We start from the raw sequence: 21790 nt of genomic DNA on the forward strand, positions 1-21790 counted from the left end.
GTTGGTCCTGGTGCATGCGCATCTCACTCACACACTGCTTTAATCATTCTTTTTTAGGAACGGAAATAGTCCCAGTAGAACACATGAATTAACATTTCAGTATTGAGTGGAAAACCTAGAAAACTTGGGGGGAAGTCAAAGGCCAATGAGGAAGTGTGGGAACCAAAATAGGAAAACAGGGTGAAAATACCTCTTCCCCACCACTTTACACAGGTCGGGCACCGCTAGTGCATGCTTAAATGAGGAGCAAAATTGATTGGGAAAACAACATCTTTTAAGATTTTTTTTTAAAAAAAAACTTATTTATTTAATATACTCGCTAATTATACTTGCCTCAAAATTAGCTTTAAAAACTTAAAATCTTAAAATGACCAACAGATCATCCCAATAAAAGAGAAAGTTAAAATCAATTACACTAAGGAAAAATTCTTCCATAATACAAATACACATTTGTATATCTATATATAAAACTGAAGAGCACATTGGTGGCATAAAAATATTTCATAAATGCCAAATGTGGTGGTATAGGCACATCTTTAATATCAGTATTCCGGAGGCAGAGGCAGGAGGAGCTCTTGAGTTTGGGCCAGCCCGGTCTACCTAGTGAGTTCTAGGCCAGCCAGGGCTATAAACTAAGATTGCCATTTAAAAAAAAAAATCTTAAGACAGTTTTTACAAACCTTCTTAGGGGAAAGATCTCTGATTTATATTTTATCCCCCCACCAGTTTCAAGAAAAGTAAGCAGTTTTTAACTTTCCAGTTGTAACTGAAGAATGACTAGTACTGAAGCTGGGACACAGATGTCAGAGAAGGCTCTGACCTATTGGTTCAAGGTTAAAAAAACAAACCACAGAAACAATGCTCTTAAGCACTATGCACTAAAACTGTGAATCATAGCACACATAAACATAAGAATAAAGTTAATATGATGATTGACTCTGTTACCTTTATATTCTACGGACACTGAAATATTATTTCCCCTAGGAATTAAAAGAAGTAATTCAGGTATGGGACAATAGGAAATTCTGTTGTTATTAGCTCATAGAACTGTGCTTTTAAATAGCCAGTGTAAGACATATAACACACACCACATCTCTCTGCTTCATCATTTCATGACCAAGTATCATTACAGAAGCAACTACCAAAAGGATTAGCATTAAATAAAATTAATTCCACTTAAGTTTGTATACAAAAGGCAATAATTTTAAATAGTTCATTACATGGACATAGTCATCAGATTATTAAAAACATCAGAATATATTTTTTTCCTTGTCACTCAAGAGATTCTTTTTTTTATTGGATATTTTTTATTTACATTTCAAATGTTATCCCCTTTCCTGGTTTCCCACCCATAAGCCCCCATTGTATCCCCTCTCCCCCCCTGCTTCTATGAGGGTGTTCCTCCACAGCCCCACCCATTCCTTCCTACCTCCCTGCCCTCACATTCCTCTACACTGGGGCATCAGGTCTAGGCAGGACCAAGGGCTTCTTCTCCCATTGGTGCTCAACAAGGTCATCCTCTGCTACATATGCAGCTGGAGCCATGGGTCTGTCCATTGTATTCTTTGGATGGTGGTTTAGTCCCTGGGAGCTCTGATCAGTTGGTATTGTATTCCTATAGGGTTGCAAACCCCTTCAAAATCCTTAAAGCCAAACTGTTTTTAAGTCAGTATGCAACTTACTATGCTATTATCTCTTTTTGAACACAAAACAAAAACTGCATAGCCAACTTCTAGCAATATATAAAAATTAATGAATCATAATTATTTATTACTTGATAGCATCTTTTTAAAAGGTCATTTTTATTTTTGTGTATGAGTCTTTCTATGTGTGTCTCTGTATACACATTTATGACCAGAGCCTGAGGAGGCCAGATGAGGGCCCTGGGTCTTCTGGGACTGGAGCTCCAGAGGCTGTGAGCCACCACATGGTACTCAGCAGCCTACACGAGAGCAGCAGTGCTCTGAACCACGGGCAGAGCTCTTCAGCTTCATTGATATTGTTTTTAAAGATGCTGCCATCAAGAGATCTCTAAAACATCAAAGGCTAAGTTAGAATTTAGAAACTCAAAAAATATTTACTAAGTAAATTTTAATAAAGATGTGGTGAGCTTAAAGGTATTGCTTCTCTTAATTTTGGTTTAGAAAACTAACCTTGTAGAAAAAATTAGTGAAGCTTTCATTTCCATTTATAGGTGGCTTTGATTCACATATTTTAAAATTATGCTGATTTCCTTCTCAGTGTGAGACAATAAAATCAAATATTAATTTGATAAATGTTCAGACAGGGTAGGTAAGATGGCTTTAGTATAAGCAAGGGCAATGGGCAGCCAGCCTGATGATCTGGGTTTGATGCTCGGACCCTGTAAGTTGTACTCTTATCTCTTCATGTGCACTGCGGCATGTGTGCCCAGACATGCATACACATCCAATGACTAAATGCAGAGAAATTTCAAACTGAGAGTCTAGATTCTCTTCTCTAAACCCTAAGTACCTGTAACTCTGATTTTAAGAGTATAAGAAGTGTATGTATTGGTTAGTGCAGAAAGATGTAATGGTCACTAGCAGTAATGCTTTACTTTATAAATCTTTTTGCTGTAATAGAATTATATCACTTTCCCTTCCTTTCTTCCTTCCAGCCCCTACCAGCTACCTACTCAAACCCCTCTGTCACCCCACTCTCAAGCTGACAGCTACTTTTTTTGCTATTATTGATATGTATGTAGGCATGTATGTATTTATGTATGTGTATGCACAAGTATATATAAATACAGTCTACTGAACCCGCTTCTGTTGTTTATTCATTTGTGGTTTCAAGGCTGGCCACTCTGCACTGGAAGAACAATAAGGGCTCATCCCCGGAGAGACTATCCTATATTCTGAGCCATGTACTATTGTATCTGACAGCAACGACTATAAATCCCATTCTTCATTGTCTTAAAACCAACTTCTAAATATGCACATGTCACCCAAAGACAAAATGACAATGAATTTTAAAACAATAAAAATAAGAGATTACCAGAACTTGAGAGATAGCTAAAGGCTGTTCCTAGAAATTCTTATTTATTATTTTAAAAAGTCAATTAGTAGTGAGAGAACTATAAAATTCTAAGCTTTGGAAAAAAACACCAAGATAACTTACAGAGAATAAAAGGAACAGAGGAACTAATTAAAGTGGGAAACCCTGTGGGCTGAGTGGAGCACTTTTTAATACAAGACTACAAGAGGACAAAAAAATAGCAAGACAATCAGGACCACTGCAAATTGTAAACGTTGGTGATTGAGAAGAAAATATTACAGAAGTTATAACAAATATTAAAATAAGGGAATTCTATGAACAAATGAAGGCCAAGAATTTTTGACATAATGTAGTATTTTATTTAAAATTATAGCGACTTACCAAAGCCAATTCAAAATAAAAGTCTAAATATACCTACGTGTTTATACAAGTCTCTGAGTTATTTGTCGTGAAAACAGAAAACAAAGCGCATAGGCCATGCTAGCTGTGGAAATGCACTCATCAAACATGCATTAACACAGAAATAGGTAAACTGGGTAAAACGTCTGTAATTTAAGTATTTCTTTCTTTTTTGGTTTTTTGAGACAGGGTTTCTGCGTAGCCCTGGCTGTCCTGGAACTCTTTCTATAGGCCAGGCTGGTCTTGAAATCAGAGACCCGTCTGCCCTGCCTCCCACGTGCTAGGAGTAAAGGCGTGCACTACCACACGGCTCAGCGAACTTCTAACAAATTTAACAAAAGATTCTAACATTTCTAGCAGATACTAATATAAAAAGCTAATGAGAAAAATTCACGAACAGTAAAGTTTGTTCTAGGAATTGGAAGATGCTCTGTCACAGAAAAACAAGCCTGAAGAGACAAAAAATAAAGTTTGCCTATCAAAGACATAAATACTCGGCCAGAAGAGAGGAGCCAAAGGTTAACATAACAGCATGTGCTGTTCTTTTACAGTACTTGGTTTTGGTGCCCAGCACCCACAGGATGGCTCACAACCATCTGTAACTCTCGTTTCAAGGGAACTGACTCTTCTGGCTGCTGTAGGCACTAGACAACCATGTGGTATATATAGTATTCTCAAACATACACAAACTAAAAGGCCTGAAAATAGAAAAGAAAAAAATTATTGCTACATATAAATACTGGCTCTATTGTGTGCGTGTGTGTGTGTGTGTGTGTGTGTGTGTGTGTGTGTGTGTATGTGTGGTATTGTCCTTATTCAGATGAGGCTACCAAAATTTGTGATGCCATCTCTCAGTGGACCCCTGGGCTCACCCACGGTGTTAGGCTGTCTGTCAGTGAGCTCCTTGGATGCTCTTGTCTGTACCTCTCCAGCACTGAGATTGGAAGCCTATGCCTGCATACTCAGCTTTTAATGTGGGTGCTGGGGCCTGAACTCAGGTTCTCATGCTTCAACGGTGAGCACTTTACCACCTGAGCTATCTTTCAGCTCCAATGTGTTCTTTTAATATGGTTATCTGCATAAAATTTCAGATGGATCTATAATTTAAACAATTATGCAGTTATGTACACAATTAAAATGTCCCTGTGTTCCAGGATGATCCTTGAAGCTCATGGCCAGCCAACCTCGATGAACTGAGGTTCAGTGACAGGCTCTGAATAAAAAAAAAGTTGAGTTGGTTCCCGAAACTCGCTGATCCTGGCCCACAGCTCCCTGCTCCTAAACCCTGTGGGAGAGAGAGCTCATCATCCGGACATGTGGGCAATCCTAAGACTGCAGGGCAGGAGAGACTGCCACTTCTGCCCACCTTTGCCCATATCCATGGGCCAAGAGGAAACTGTATAGGGCCTCTGGAAAAAGGAAGATAGATAGGGGCAGTCAAGCTGCAGAAACCCTGTGGTTCAGAATGCACCCAGATCTGAACCTGCCCAGTGAAAGCGCTCCCTGCACCCAAATCCCGTTGGAGGGAGAGCTAGACATTCAGAGGGGCAGACATGCCTAGGAAACCAGAGGAGACTAGTCTCTGCCCAATTTCAGACTCTAGAGGAAAACGTCTAGCGCTATCTGGGCCCCCTGCACACAGGGACCCAGGAAAAGGAGGGGCAGTCCCTTCTGGTTGCTGCCCTCATAGAGGGCTGAAACACAGACCCAAGGAGTGGCTTCAGGCCTCAGACCAGAGGTAAGACCAATTTCTTTGCTCCAAGTGGCCTGCATGGTGGACTCAGGACACAGGCCCACAGGAACAGCTGAAAGCCAGTGGACAGGAAAGAATACATGCCTGAAAGCAGAACACTCTGTGCCCATAACTGGCTGAAAGAAAACTGATCTACAGCACTCCTGACACACCGGCTTATAGGACAGTAAAGCCACATTCAGAAATAGCAGAACAAGGTAACACCAGAGACAATCTGATGGCGAAAGGTAAGCGCAGGAACCCAAGCAACAGAAACCAAGACTACATGGCATCATTGGAGGCCAATTCTCTCACCAAAACAAACTCTGAATATCCAGACACACTAGAAAAGCAAGATCTAGATTTAAAATCACATTTGATCATGATGCTGGAGGACTTTAAGAAAGACATAAAGAACTCCCTTAGAGAAATGCAGGAAAACACAAGTAAACAAGTAGAAGTCCTTAGAGAGGAAACACAAAAATCCCTGAAAGAATTCCAGGAAAACACAATCAAACAGGTGAAGGATTTGAAAATGGAAATAGAAACAATAAAAAAAGCACAAAGAGAGACAACCCTGGATATAGAAAACCAAAGGAAGAGACAAGGAGCCATAGATACAAGCATCACCAACAGAATGAAGAGATAGAAGAGAGAATCTCAGGAGCAGAAGGTTCCATAGAAATCATCGACACAACTGTCAAAGAATGTAAAACAGAAAAAGCTACTGGCCCAAAACATACAGGAAAACCAGGACACAATGAGAAGATCAAACCTAAGGATAATAGGTATAGAAGAGAGTGAAGACTGCCAGCTCAAAGGACGAGTAAATATCTTCAACAAAATCGTAGAAGAAAACTTCCCTAACCTAAAGAAACAGATACCCATAAACAAAAGGAGATCAAAGGGATACAGATTGGAAAGGAAGAAGTCAAAATATCACTATTTGCAGATGATATAATAGTATATTTAAGTGATCCCAAAAATCCCACCAGAGAACTAGTAAACATGATAAACACCTTCAGCAAAGTAGCTGGGTATAAAATTAACTCAAATCAGTAGCTTTCCTCTACACAAAAGAGAAACAAGCTGAGAAAGAAGTTAGGGAAAGGACAGCCTTCATAATAGTCCCAAAGAATATAAAATACCTCGGTGTGACTTTAACCAAGCAAGTGAAAGATCTGTATTTTAAGAACTTCAAGCCTCTGAAGAAAAAAATTGAAGAAGATCTCAGAAGATGGAAAGATCTCCCATGCTCATGGATTGGCAGGATTAATACAGTAAAAATGGACATTTTACCAAAAGCAATCTACAGATTCAATGCAATTCCCATCAAAATTCCAACCCAATTCTTCATAGAGTTAGACAGAACAATTTGCAAATTCATCTGGAATAACAAAAAACCCAGGATAGCTAAAACTATCCTCAACAATAAAAGGACTTCCGGGGGAATCACTATCCCTGAACTCAAGCACTATTACAGAGCAATAGTGATAAAAAAAACTGTATGGTATTGGTACAGAGACAGACAGATAGACCAGTGGAATAGAAATGAAGACCCAGAAATGAACCCACACACCTATGGTCACTTGATTTTTGACAAAGGAGCCAAGACCATCCAATGGAAAAAAGATAGCATTTTCAGCAAATAGTGCTGGTTCAACTGGAGGTCAGCATGTAGAAGAATGCAGATCAATCCATGCTTATCACCCTGTACAAAGCTTAAGTTCAAGTGGATCAAGGACCTCCATATCAAACTAGATACCCTCAAACTAATAAGAAAAACTGGGGAAGAATCTCAAACACATGGGCACTGGAGAAAATTTCGTGAACAAACCACCAATGGCTTATGCTCTAAGATCAAGAATCGACAAATGGGATCTCATAAAACTACAAAGCTTCTGTAAGGCAAAGGACACTGTTGTCAGGACAAAATGGCAGCCAACAGATTTGGAAAAGATCTTTACCAATCCTACAACTGATAGAGGGCTTATATCCAAAATATACAAAGAAGTCATGAAGTTAGACTGCAGGGAAACAAATAACCCTATTTTAAAAATGGGGTTCATAGCTAAACAAAGAATTCACAGCTGAGGAATGCTGGATGGCTGAGAGGCACCTAAAGAAATGTTCAACATCTTTAGTCATAAGGGAAATGTAAATCAAAACAACCCTGAGATTCCACTTCACACCAGTCAGAATGGCTAAGATCAAAAACTCAGGTGACAGCAGATGTTGGAGAGGATGTGGAGAAAGAGGAACACTCCTCCATTGTTGGTGGGATTGCAGACTGGTACAACCATTCTGGAAATCAGTCTGGTGGTTCCTCAGAAAATTGGACATTGAATTACCTGAGGACCCAGCTATACCTCTTTTGGGCATATACCGAAAAGATGCTCCAACATACAACAAAGACACATGCTCCACTAGGTTCATAGCAGCCTTATTTATAATAGCCAGAAGCTGGAAAGAACCCAGATGCCCTTCAACAGAGGAATGGATACAGAAAATGTGGTTCATCTACACAATGGGATACTACTCAGCTATCAAAAACAATGACTTTATGAAATTCATAGGCAAATGGATAGAACTGGAAAGTATCATTCTGAGTGAGCTAACCCAATCACAGAAAAACACATATGGTGTGCATTCATTGATAAGTGGCTATTAGCCCAAATGCTTGAATTACCCTAGATACACAGAACACATGAAACTCAAGAAGGATGACTAAAATGCGGATGCTTTACTCCTTCTTTAGAAGGGGAACAAGAACACCCTTGGGAGGGGATAGGGAGGCAAAGTTTAGAACAGAGGCAGAAGGAACACCCATTCAGAGCCTGCCCCACATGTGGCCCATACATATACAGCCACCAAACTAGAAAAGATGGATGAAGCAAAGAAATGCAGGCTGACAGGAACCGAATGTAGATCTCTCCTGAGAGATACAGCCAGAATACAGCAAATACATAGGCGAATGCCAGCAGCAAACCACTGAACTGAAAATGGGACCCCCGTTGAAGGAATCAGAGAAAGGACTGAAAGAGCTTGAAGGGGCTTGAGACCCCATATGAACAACAATGCCAACCAACCAGAGCTTCCAGGGACTAAGCCACTACTCAAAGACTATACATGCACTGACCCTGGGCTTCAACTGCATAGGTAGCAATGAATAGCCTAGTAAGAGCACCAGTGGAAGGGGAAGCCCTTGTTCCTGCCAAGGCTGGACCCCCAGTGAATGGGATTCTTGGGGGTTGGGCGGTAACGGGGGGAGGATGGGCAGGGGAACACCCATATAGAAGTGGAGGGGGAGGGGTTGTTGGGATATTGGCCTAGAAACCTGGAAAGGGAATAACATTTGTAATGTAAATAAGAAATACCCAATTTAATAAAGATGGGGGAAAGGAAAACAAAAACAAAGCAGAGAAATAGAGGAAGACACCTGACATTAACATCTGGGCTCTATGTACACATGAGAACATATATGTGCATGCAAATGTGCACAGCCACAAACAAGTACATATGTATACACACACACACACCAACTTATAGGATACTCCATTTATGTACATTTAAAAAATGCAAGATAATAGTATGCATGTACCAAATTGAAAATTATAGAATTCATATATCTAAACCAGATTTCTCTTCCACATTCCAGAGTGATGATAGCAAGGAGACACCTGTTTTATTTTATGTCTCATGGATCACTTAACTTCAGCTTACCGAACTGAACTCCTTCAGCCATCGAGAGCTCTGTGACGCCGCCCTTTCAGTTGTTTTAGCAGCTACCCTAGATCCTTCAGGCTCTCTCCCATATCTAATTCATAAAAATCTCCATTAGCTCTATTGTCAAAATGCATTCCAAATCTACCTACCTCTGAAAGTCCTCACCAACACCAGTGTGTCAAGGCAACACCATCTTTTGCTGATAATGTAAGAACTTCCTTAACAACCCATTTCTTGTCCCCCTCGGAGTTACTACCCATGCCAAGCAGAATTACATTCTAAAACGGCTCATTTCAGGCCATGCTGCTTAGACTATAATGGCTACTGGCCTACACAGAGAAGCTGTAGTACTTACAAGGCCCTTTCTGACCTGAATAATCCTATTCTGTCCTGAGCCCACTACTCTAACCATCGCTTGTTCTCCACAGTTTACCCACATGGCTGCCAACACTTCACACGCCCCCTTCTTAGCAGAGCATCTGCAGGACACCCAGTGCGCTCTGCTTCCTCCACTCCTTCCTACTGAATCTGGTCTCCTGCCTGCCACCTGTGACAGCTGTATACCTAGGTATATGACCTACACACGTGTCTGCTGCCTGTTTAGAGGTTCTGGAAACCTCTGTGTCTGGCTCACTATAGCTCTCCATACCTTGACTGAGCACTGGCAGACAATGACTCACTAAGTCCTGAATATGCAGGAAAACCTGGAAAATGTACATAACTGAAAATGTGACTGCCGAGCTCATAGAAGTTGTATTATTTTTGCCCTCTGACTTTCATATCATATCATATCATATCATATCATGCATATCATGCCATGGCATGCACACACACACACACACACACACACACACACACACACACACACACAGAGTAAAGAGAAATGCACTACTATTACTCTGCTAAATGGACAAAGCAACAAATTGGCTTATAATGGCTTGCTATTACACCCATCAGTGAGTACCTCCCTCAACCTTCATCACTGAAGCTTTTTTCGGTAGAGGACAATTAGCTCAGACACCATGACTTGTCAACATGCAGGAGACTAGGAGAATTTGCAGTGCTGGACCTAAGTAGGATGTCTCTACCACACCCCTCTCTCCAGGCTCAAGGATCTATGTAGAAAAAAGATGGGAAGAATGTAAGAGAGCCAAGAGCATAGTGGTGCCTGCCTTTAATCCCAGCGCTCTGTAGGCAGAGGCAGGAGAATCTCTTACAAGTTTAAGGCCAACCTGGTCTACATAGCAAGTTCCAGGCCAGCCAAGGCTTCATAGTGAGACCTTGTCCCCAACACCCTCGCCCCCCCCCCAAAATGATTGTAAGAGGCAGAGGGGACAGAAGTGGGCCATTTCAAGGAAACTGTAATTTCTTTTCATATACCACAGGGCAGATACTCATGTGAACTCACAGTGACTGTGTCAGTGTGCACAAGACCTGCCAAAGTTCAAGTTGGATAAAACCCTACCATGCAGGAGGGAGTCAGGCACGCAGTCCTTCTACTATCAAAGGGCTATTGCATTTAATGGCTGCTGGGAGAAGAAAACTGTGTTTCTTTAATGGTGTGATATATCGACCACATCTCAGAGCAAGCCCCATGCCCAGGAGTAGTCAGCCAACATAAACTAGACTCCATGGGTTTAAGAGTCAGGAAGACAGAGACAGAGACAGAGACGGACAGACAGACAGAGACACAGACCTCTCTCTCTCACACACACACACTCACACACACACACACAGAGAGAGAGAGAGAGAGAGAGAGAGAGAGAGAGAGAGAATATGAATGAGAATATGAAGTTAAATGGGCAGGAAGATAAGGAGGATCTGAAACTGGAAAGAGTTGTGGGAGGGGGATGACTATGATAAAACAGTATATAAAAACTGTCAAAAATTTGATAAGAATAGTATTTTACAAAGAAATGTACAGAATGCAAACATTAAGCATACATTTTCAATCTTATTATCCCACAGTAAATTGTTAAATTTCCCTGGGTTTAAAAATCCCTGACACTCAACATAGTTTTAAACACAATTCATTTGCTTCTCAGGAAATAAATGAGACAATCTTAGACTAACAGATGCATCTCATCCATTGAGCTGTGACCAGTGGCCCTCTAGTGGACACATAGTGGAAATGCCTTCCCTGATCTCCAATGCTTACTCTCAGGGAAACTGGTTATCCAACAGCTGTCCATAAGAATAAAAACCAAAATAATAAAGAAAATAGTTAAGATAAAACTGGCAGCTAAATGTTTTTCAAGTAAACAAACATATTTAACATTACTTGAACAAATGGAATATTCAATACTTAGGAAATCATCGTTTTCTAGGAAAATGATGTCAGCTCAAAAGTTGTCTCTGCTTCCTGTGTGTTATTTATATCAGTTCAATAGGAGGTGGGAAAGGAAGCCATATTCTGAGGAAGGTTAACCAGAACCAGTCATTTCTGCCACAAGAAAAAGTAAAAGGGAACTCTGAAGCCATTTTGTCCTTGCTCTTTGGAGGGACAAAGGGTCTGCTCTGATGTTGGGGGTGAGAGCACAAGCAGAAACTTCACAAATGGTTAGCGCAAAGTATGTTAACACTGAAATGTTTTGTAGCATGTCTTTTCTATTATGCTTATGTATTTATGTGTGGGGTGGTCAGAGGACAATTGCGTAGAGTCAGTTCTCTCCTCCCACCCTGTACATCCCATAAATCCAACTCAGGGGGTCAGGCTTGGCAGCAAGCACCTATGCTCACTGAGCCAACTTGCTGGCCCAATTGTAACTTATGTGAAGGACACACTGAGGCCCAGGTTAATACTTTGGACTCTAGTGTTCTTCCAATACCTCCTCTTGTCTAAAACGTAATTATTATCCAGAGTCACTTACTTTGGCAAATGAATGGCAGGATTAATTAAGAGAGACCTAGCAGGCTTTCCAGGAGCACATGCAAATGAAAACCCATCATGAATACATGTCACCACAAATCAATCAGGACAGACAGTGGAGGCAGTCACAAACTGCCATAGTTACCGAATAACTCTTAATGCAAAAATGCTTGTGTGGATCCCAACCCCTATCCAGTATGGTGGTTTGAAAGAGAATGTCTCTTCTAGGCTCTGGCATTTGAATATTTGGTCCCAGTGGGTGGTGCTGTTTGAGGATGTATGTCACTGGAGGCAAGCTTTGAGATTTTAAAACCTTGCCCTACTTCCAGTTGGCTTTCTCTGCTTTGTGTTTTCAGTTCAGGATGCGACCTCTCAGCTTTCTGTTCCAGTTGTCGTATCTGTCTGCTATCATGCATCCTGGCCACGATGGACTTGTTCTCCAGGAACTAAACTCTTTTTCATAAATTGCTTCCAGTCATAATGCTTGATCACAGCAAGAGAAAACACGCCTAGCCATCCCAGATACATGCATTGCACTAAGCAAAGCCTGAAAATGGCATTACTAACTAGGCATTTAGTAAAGATGTATGTTTTCTACAGATAAGAAATAAAGGAAGAATAACAAGAGTCGTGTATAGTTTAACTTTTCTCATAATAATCTGAAATCTGAGTAGTATATCTTACAACAGAAATTGATATATAGAACGTTTTACATTTCAAAACATACTTGGCATGAGAAAGCTTATTACATTACTATGACAGTCCAATAAGAAGCTATGGTAACTACTGTGTTACAGATGGAGAAACTAGGATTTGGGGAATTAATGACTAAAAGGCCAAAAGATCTTCAACACAGCAGAATACGTCTTACATTTGCAAATAAATCAGTGAATGGCTGCACCTACACTGATCAAAGGTTCGAGGTTTCTTTTTTTTTTTTTTTTCTTTTTTTCGGAGCTGGGGACCGAACCCAGGGCCTTGTGCTTGCTAGGCAAGCGCTCTACCACTGAGCTAAATCCCCAACCCCCCTGCTTTTTTTTTTAAGTCATACTCCTCTATGTTTTTCCTTTTAAACATAGATACCATGACTTGGGCTATAACTTAGATATCTCACTTTTAAGTGTTGGGATTTACTTTTCCTAACTAAAACATAATTTTGTCTACCTGGGGATTCTTGTTTGCTATGAAAAACTTTAAACATTGGCTGTTAAAATAGGAAAAGTATAATGTTTAAGCCATATTTAGGGAGAGAGGAGCAACACATGAACATTTATTTCCAACATTATTTTATTGTTTCTGAACAAAAAAAATAATTTTGTCATTATCTTCATATTATTTTTAACTGTCTTATTCCATGTTAGAATTAAATACGCATACATACACTGCTTAACTCAATAAACACTTCTTTTTAAAAGGGATTTGCTGGTTTTACCTCACATTTATGGGTGTTTTGCCTGTTTGTTTGTCTATGCCACGTGTGTTCTTTGGTGCTCATGGAGGCCAGAAGAGGGCAGCAGATGCGCTGGGCCTGGAGTTATGGACAGTTGTGAGCCACCATGTGGGCGTTGCCAATAAAACCCAGGTCCGCTAGAAGAGGAGCAAATGCTTCTAACTGCTGAGCCAGCTCTCCTCTCCTAGCAGACATTTCAATGACCAGAGCAACACTGATGAATGACATAGCCTAGTTTATAGAAATGTATGTTTTCTTTTACTTACAGAATCTTAAGGAATTAACCAAATTTTGAGAAAAAGAAAAAAAATTAAAAAAGAAAATACCAATAAAAGTTATCAAACTAAACAAAGTAGGTATTATCACAAAAAGTTGTTTAAAATTACTAAAATAAAACTGGTTCTGTATATAATTCAGAATTAGAACATCTAGCTAGAAATAATCTCTCATATATATACATATATATATACATATATATATATATGAAATACCTCTAAAATATATGCTCATGATTTGTTAAAATCACTATCTTGTTTCTAGGGTCCCTTATAATACTTGGTATATAGGAGATACTTGGTATCATTTGAAAATAAAAGAAATGATTATGCTATTAAAACAGTATCATACTATTAAAAACACATTAAACATATATAAAAAGTAAGTTGCTAAAAGGTAAATGTAAGTACATTTCCAAAATCAAGAGAGGCCAGAATTTACAGAGTCTGAAACAGGCAGATCTGGGTGAGAAATGATCTGTTCAATTCTAGTAATGTAGAGTTTAAGGGGTCTAGGAAGAGCCAAAGGAACACAATACTACAGACATGTTTAGGGCTTGAGCCCAGAAGAGAGATCAGAGTTAGCAGCACAAGCGCATGCCATACAAGGAGAGAGACCAGCTAACAAGACCTGAGAACAAGCTGTGGAGAAGCTTCAGGTAGTGGAAGAAGAGCTTACAAAACAACAGTGAGCCAGAGGCTGGTACTGCAGCTCCAAGGTCAAAGTCATTTGCTGTTTACTGCTACTGGACAAGTAAGCAAGGCAAGGAAGGAAAAGCACTCACAGTAGAGTGATACTGGCTACACAGCATCAGCCAACTGGTGAGAAGCAGACTTGGGATGCTGACAGTGCAAGTGGAGGCAATCTACAGACACATGGACAGACAGCAAGAGCAAAAGAGCTAGAGGGAAAGTGAGACAGCAGGGGTTCTCGTTGGCTTGAATGGCCGCGAGTGAGACCAAGGTGTGAATGGAGGAGTGAGAGTGTGAGTGAGTGTGAATGGAGGAGTGTAAGATGAGATGAAGTACTGCACACAGTCAGGCTGCAGGGATGGGGAAGGATCCACTTGCTCCTACAAGGACACTGGTAGGCCTTAGGCTGACACATGACTCAAAAAGGAACCTAAAAAGAAATGCTACCCCAAACAGAACAGTCTCAAGGAGGTGTCTGTTAAAAGGGAAGGGGCTGGGTCAGAACACTTAACAAACAGGTGCTGGTGGGGTGGGAAACAAAAGGCCATTAGATCAAGTCTTAGAAGACTCCAGATCCTATCTGATCCCTGAGAATATAAACTGAGGTCTAGCCTGACAGTGTGACCTTTATGGGCAAGAGAAAGAATGAGCTGGCAGTAAGCTGTGAGAACCCAAGAGTGTAATTCTGTCAAAATACAGTTGGTTACAGTCAGCGAGGTAGTGAACTTATCAACTGACTTACTTCTCTTGTTTAGCTTGAACTCTTTAACATTTTTGCATCTAAACAACAAATGCTGACATTCTCTCAGGGGACAGTGACCTGACAGCAGAAAAGAAGGAAACAGTTGTTGCAGTCACACAGGACATCTGCTGATCTGTGACTATTCTATCCAAGGTCTACCTAACTCTGGTCAGTTCTGATTTTTATTTTTATTTTTTGGCTTACTTTTGTTATGAGTCCCAACATTTCACTATTCTGTAGGAACCTGGTCTGTTTTCTCCTATTACTAAATAGCCAGCCACATGTGCCTATAAATAGTCACCAAGTGATTCTTTTCAGCTTTGTATTTAGCCTAATCTTCTAGCACATAGAAGGGTCCTCAACAAACACAGAGTGAATGAGGAAATGGATGTGTGCTTCTATGGAGAGGAAAGTAATTATTAGGTCTTCCTGTCAGGGGATAGCTGACACACTACATGACAAGGACACTTTGGCAGTGTGGTGAGATACTTTGAACATGCCACTTCAAAAAGAAACCACTGCACTGAAATATACACTATAAAAATAATCACAGATTCGAGACACGACCACAGACATGCTTCTTGCAGAGTCTGGGCTTATCGGGTTGCAGACTCCTCTGCAGAGGTGTGGCTGGAAAGTTTCACTTTCAAAATCCCCAAACGACAGCATCTGTCAACTCTCTAAAACAAGGCTTACTTTTTATTTATATGTACGGGTGTTCTTCCTGAAAATATGTATCCCAAGATTCCCTGGAACTGGAGTTACAAAGGTTGTGAGCTGCCTTGTAGGTGCTGGGAACTGTACTCAGGTCCTCTGAAAGAGCATAAAGTGCTCTTAATACTGAACCAGCTCTCCAGCCTCCATCTGCTCATTTTTTTGCTCTTGGTTTCTCAGTGGGAATCCTCTATACCCCTGTCTAAAGCACTATTGTGCTCACGGTGAGGTGTTGGGAAAGGTCATGGGCCCTGCACAGTACAGAGTGTCACGGTTTGTTTTCCCCAGTAATTTCCCTATGTTATCCTCACTCTCAACTGTACCTTGAATACAGTCCATCTGACCTTTACCATCTTCCCTCATAGGTACCTAAATTAACAGAGGTGGTGTAGGACCTGGGATATAGGGACTCATATCTTTCTTACAGGACACCCAAACAATCCTTCTCCTTGAGAAACAACTGGTGGCCACAATTCCTGAGCAGTTCTGGGGCGTCAGAGGTATGAAGCAGTCTGCTTTTGAGCCTCTTTCTTGACCGGTCTAGGACTCAGCTGAAACTACCATCTCTGAACAAAATGTAGTTGCCACTAATCTGCCTTTCCTTTTACGAGTGTATGCACACTTCTGTTTTACTTTAGTAGGGTTTAAACTAGAGGAAACAGTAAGGGTGTAATAATCCTCTTCATTTTAATAATGCTGCCACTAAAATTTTTATAAAGGAGTAAAATGTTTTAAAATAAAATCAGACTTGGGAGTAGAGATGGAGAGGCAATCTGGCAGACCCACATGGCCACTCAAAACTATCTAAAACTCCAGTTCCAGGGATCCAATACCCTCATCCGGCCTCCACAAGCACTGCATACATGTGGTGCACAGACATCCATGCAGGAAAAACTCCTATGAACATGCACACACAAAAAAATCAAACAGAAGTAAATGTCTCAAAATCCATCTTATCTATTTTATAACTATGATTTTATGTCCAAGAAAATTTATAGCTACAAATAGAGCGTCATGAAGGCAAAGATCTTACCTATTTTTTCTCTAGCTTAGAAGTGATCAGTAAATACATAGTGGATGAGTAAACAAAGTTAATATGCCTATAATAAAAAGTTAGAACTTTTAGTCTTTATACTAGAGTTATCTGGGAGGAGGAGTCTCAGTTGAGAAAATGCTTTCACCAAATTGCCTGTAGGAAGCTGGTATGATATTCTCTTGACTAAAAATTAATGTGGGAAGGTCCAGTCCATGAGGTGGGGTGTTTTACAAAGTCTGGGCAGGTGGTTTGGAGTTGTCTAAGAAAGCCATCTGAAAAAGTCACAAGGAGCAAGTCAGTAAGCAGCACTCTGCTATGGCTTCTGCTTCAATTGTTGCCTCCAAGTTCCTGTCCTGATTTTCCTCAGTGAAAAAGTATGACCTGAGAGTTGTAAGATAAAATAAACCCTTTCTCCTCCAAGTAATGTGTGGTCATAAAGTTTTATCACAGCAACAAAACCCCTGACCAAGATACTCAGGACTAGTTTTGGAAAATTCCAAAAAGCAGCCAGATCTGCAAACAGATTAACTATCTCTTACCTATAGTACTTGAGACCAGAAATGCTTTAGATTTCAATTTTTTTAAAATCTGAGTTCTAGTATATTATCATATATCTTGAAGGGGTGCTGTATTTTGTCAAATGCTTTTTCAGCATCTAATGAGATGATCATGTGATTTTTTTTCCTTTGAGTTTGTTTATATGGTAGATTACGTTAATGGATTTCTATATACTGAATCAACCTTGCAACCCTAGGATAAAGCTTACTTGATTGTGGTGAATGATGGTTTTGATGGTGTTCTTGGATTTGGCTTGCTAGAATTTTATTGAGTATTTTTGCATCGATATCTATAAGCAAAATTGGTCTCAAGTTCTCTTTGTTGAGTCTGTGTGTAGTTTAGGTATCAGAGTAATTGTGGCTTCATAGAATGAATTAGGTGGTGTTCCTTCTGTTTCTATTTTATGGAATAGTTTGAGGAGTGCTGGTATTAACTCTTCTTTGATGGTCTGATAGAATTCTGCACTAGAGCCATCTGGCCCTATTTTGGTTAGGAGACTTTTAATGACTGCTTCTATTTCCTTAGGAGCTATGGGGCTGTTTAGATAGTTTACTTGATCTTGATTTAACCTTGGTTCATGGTATCTGTCTAGAAAATCATCCATTTCATCTACGTGAGAATGTGGAGAAGGAGGAAAACTCCTCCATTGCTTGTGGGATTGCTAGTTGGTACAACCATTCTGGAAATCAATCTGGAAGTTCCTCAGAAAACTGGAAATAGATCTACCTGAAGATCCAGCTATACCACTCTTGGGAATATACCCAAAAGATGCCCTACCATGCCACAGGGGCATGTGCTCCACTATGTTCATAGCAGCCTTATTTGTGATAGCCAGAAGCTATGTTCCACGACAGAAGAATGGATACAGAAAATGTGGTTCATTTACACAATGGAATACTATTCAGGTATTAAGAATGAGGACATCCTGAGTTTTGCAGGAAAATAGATGGAACTAGAAAATGTCATCCTGAGTGAGGTAACTCAGACCCAAAAGGACATGCATGGTATGTTCTTACTAATAAGTGAATATTGGCCAAAAATGTACTGAATACCTAGGATATAATCCACAGACCTCAAGAAGCTTAATGAGCAGAAGGGCCCAAGTGGGGATGCTTTAACCCAACTTGGGAGGGGGAAGAAAACAATCATGGGATGCAGGAGGGAGGGAAAGAGGAGAACATGATCAGGTATGGGGGTGGGGGAATCCAGGAGGCAACCTCAGGGAGTGAGAGGTGGGGAGACCCTCTAAAAGTACCAGACCTGGGAGGTGAGAGACTCTCGAGACTCAAAGGGAGAGACCTTAGATGAAATGTCCAATAGTGAGCAGAGGGAACTTGTAGAATCCACCTCCAGCAGAAAGACCTCAAGTAGAGGGAAAGGGTTGCCATCCCACAGTCAAAAACTCTGACCCAGAATTGTTCCTGTCTAAAAGAACTGCAGAGACAAAAACTGGAGAAGAGACTGAGGGAAAGGTGGTTCAGTGACAGGCCCAAATTGGGATACAGCTCAAGGGGAGGCTGCAAGGTCTGACACTATTACTGATGCTATGGTGTGCTTACAGACAGGACCATAGCATGGCTGTCCTCCAACAGGCCCAGCAAGCAGCTGACTGAGACAGAAGCAGATACCCAATCATTGAATTGAAGTCAGGGACCCCTGTGGCTGAATTAGAGAAAGGCTGGAAGAAGCTGAGGAGGAGGGCGACACCATAAGGAAGACCAGCGGTATCAATTAACCCCTGAGATCTCTCAGACACTGAGCCACCAACCAGACAGCATACACCAGTTGGTCTGAGCCTCCCTCTCCCAGCACCTATACAGCAGAGGACTGCCTGGTCAGGGCTCACTGGGAGAGGATGCACATGACCCTTGAGAGAATTGAGGCCCCAGAGAGTAGGGAGGCCTATCAGGGAGGGGAGGATTAGGAGGGTAGGGTGTGGGGGAGGAGCCCTCCTCTTGGAGACAAGGGGGAGGAGGAATGGGATTAAAAAAAAAAACTGTGGCAGGGTGGACCAGAAGGGGGGCAAAGACTGAACTGTAAAAAAAATAAAAGTAATAAAAATATTTAAAAATGCCCACACCCGCGGATCCCGGCCCGCAGCAGCTCTCTGCTCTCAAACCCTGTGGGAGAGAGACCTCACCGCCTGATCAGGTGGGCACTCCTGAGGCTGCAGAGCGGAGGAGACCACCAACACTGCCCACCCCTGCCCACATCCCTGGCCCAAGAGGCAACTGTATAAGGCCTCTGGGTTCCCGTAGGGGAGGGCCCAGGAGCAGCAGGACCCCTGCGCCTGAGACACCGCCGGAACCTGAAGGAAACAGACCGGATAAACAGTTCTGCACCCAAATCCCGTGGGAGGGAGAGCTAAACCTTCAGAGAGGCAGACACGCCTGGGAAACCAGAAGAGACTGCACTCTGTGCACATCCAGACGCCAGAGGAAAACACCAAACGTCATCTGGAACCCTGGTGCACGGAGGCTCCCGGAAAGAGCAGCGCAGATCTTCCCGGTTGCTGCCGCCGAGGAGAGGACTTAGGCAGTACCCCACGAGCAAACTTGAGCCTTGGAACCACAGGTAGGACCAACTTTTCCCCTGCAAGAAACCTGACTGGTGAACTCAGACACAGGCCCACAGGAACAGCAGAAGACCTGTAGAGAGGAAAAACTACACGCCCGAAAGCAGAACACTCTGTCCCCATAACTGGCTGAAAGAAAACAGGAAAACAGGTCTACAGCACTCCTGACACACAGGCTTATAGGACAGTCTAGCCACGGTCAGAAATAGCAGAACAAAGTAACACTAGAGATAATCTGATGGCGAGAGGCAAGCGCAGGAACCAAGACTACATGGCATCATCGGAGCCCAATTCTCCCACCAAAATAAACATGGAATATCCAAACACACCAGAAAAGCAAGATCTAGTTTCAAAATCGTATTTGATCATGATGCTGGAGGACTTCAAGAAAGACGTGGAGAACTCCCTTAGAGAACAAGTAGAAGCCTACAGAGAGGAATCGCAAAAATGCCTGAAAGAATTCCAGGAAAACATAAATAAATAAGTAGAAACCCATAGAGAGGAGACACAAAAATCCCTGAAAGAATTCCAGGAAAACACAATCAAACAGTTGAAGGAATTAAAAATGGAAATAGAAGCAATCAAGAAAGAACACATGGAAACAACCCTGGACATAGAAAATCAAAAGAAAAGACAAGGAGCTGTAGATACAAGCTTCACCAACAGAATACAAGAGATGGAAGAGAGAATCTTGGGAGCAGAAGATTCCATAGAAATCATTGACTCAACTGTCAAAGATAATGTAAAGCAGAAAAAGCTACTGGTCCAAAACATACAGGAAATCCAGGACTCAATGAGAAGATCAAACCTAAGGATAATAGGTATAGAAGAGAGTGAAGACTCCCAGCTCAAAGGACCAGTAAATATCTTCAACAAAATCATAGAAGAAAACTTCCCTAACCTAAAAAAAGAGATACCCATAGGCATACAAGAAGCCTACAGAACTCCAAATAGATTGGACCAGAAAAGAAACACCTCCCGTCACATAATTGTCAAAACACCAAACGCACAAAATAAAGAAAGAATATTAAAAGCAGTAAGGGAAAAAGGTCAAGTAACATATAAAGGCAGACCTATCAGAATCACACCAGACTTTTCGCCAGAAACTATGAAGGCCAGAAGATCCTGGACAGATGTCATACAGACCCTAAGAGAACACAAATGCCAGCCCAGGTTACTGTATCCTGCAAAACTCTCAATTAACATAGATGGAGAAACCAAGATATTCCATGACAAAACCAAATTTACACAATATCTTTCTACAAATCCAGCACTACAAAGGATAATAAAGGGTAAAGCCCAACATAAGGAGGCAAGCTATACCCTAGAAGAAGCAAGAAACTAATCGTCTTGGCAACAAAACAAAGAGAAGAAAAGCACACAAACATAACCTCACATCCAAATATGAATATAACAGGAAGCAATAATCACTATTCCTTAATATCTCTCAACATCAATGGCCTCAACTCCCCAATAAAAAGACATAGATTAACAAACTGGATACGCAATGAGGACCCTGCATTCTGCTGCCTACAGGAAACACACCTCAGAGACAAAGACAGACACTACCTCAGAGTGAAAGGCTGGAAAACAACTTTCCAAGCAAATGGTCAGAAGAAGCAAGCTGGAGTAGCCATTCTAATATCAAATAAAATCAATTTTCAATTAAAAGTCATCAAAAAAGATAAGGAAGGACACTTCATATTCATCAAAGGAAAAATCCACCAAGATGAACTCTCAATCCTCATCTTCGGTTGGTTTATATACAAGTGTGCAATTTCTAGGCTTGAAAGTAAAATGATGCTATCTGGTGCTGGATAGAGGAGCCTTATTTTTTATTATGGCAGCTTGCTATTTTTCTAACATGGTGATTTGGTTGAACACAATAAAGTACAGTAGTAACTGAAAAAAAATTTAAAAATGAAAATGTATATGCAATAAGAAAAAATGGTATCTTGAATAAGATACAATTCTAATTGGGGAATTTGTTTAGGTTTTATATA

General features: G+C 41.0%; 1 protein-coding gene across 5 annotated transcripts in view; it reads right to left on the minus strand.

Annotated features, from left to right (window-relative positions):
• The window catches only part of Rps6ka5 (ribosomal protein S6 kinase A5), a 171194-nt gene that overhangs the window by 41242 nt on the left and 108162 nt on the right, over positions 1–21790 (minus strand).

The sequence above is a fragment of the Rattus norvegicus genome, chromosome 6, assembly GCF_021556685.1.
Source record: "Rattus norvegicus strain SHRSP/BbbUtx chromosome 6, alternate assembly SHRSP_T2T, whole genome shotgun sequence".
Classification (NCBI taxonomy): domain Eukaryota; kingdom Metazoa; phylum Chordata; class Mammalia; order Rodentia; family Muridae; genus Rattus; species Rattus norvegicus.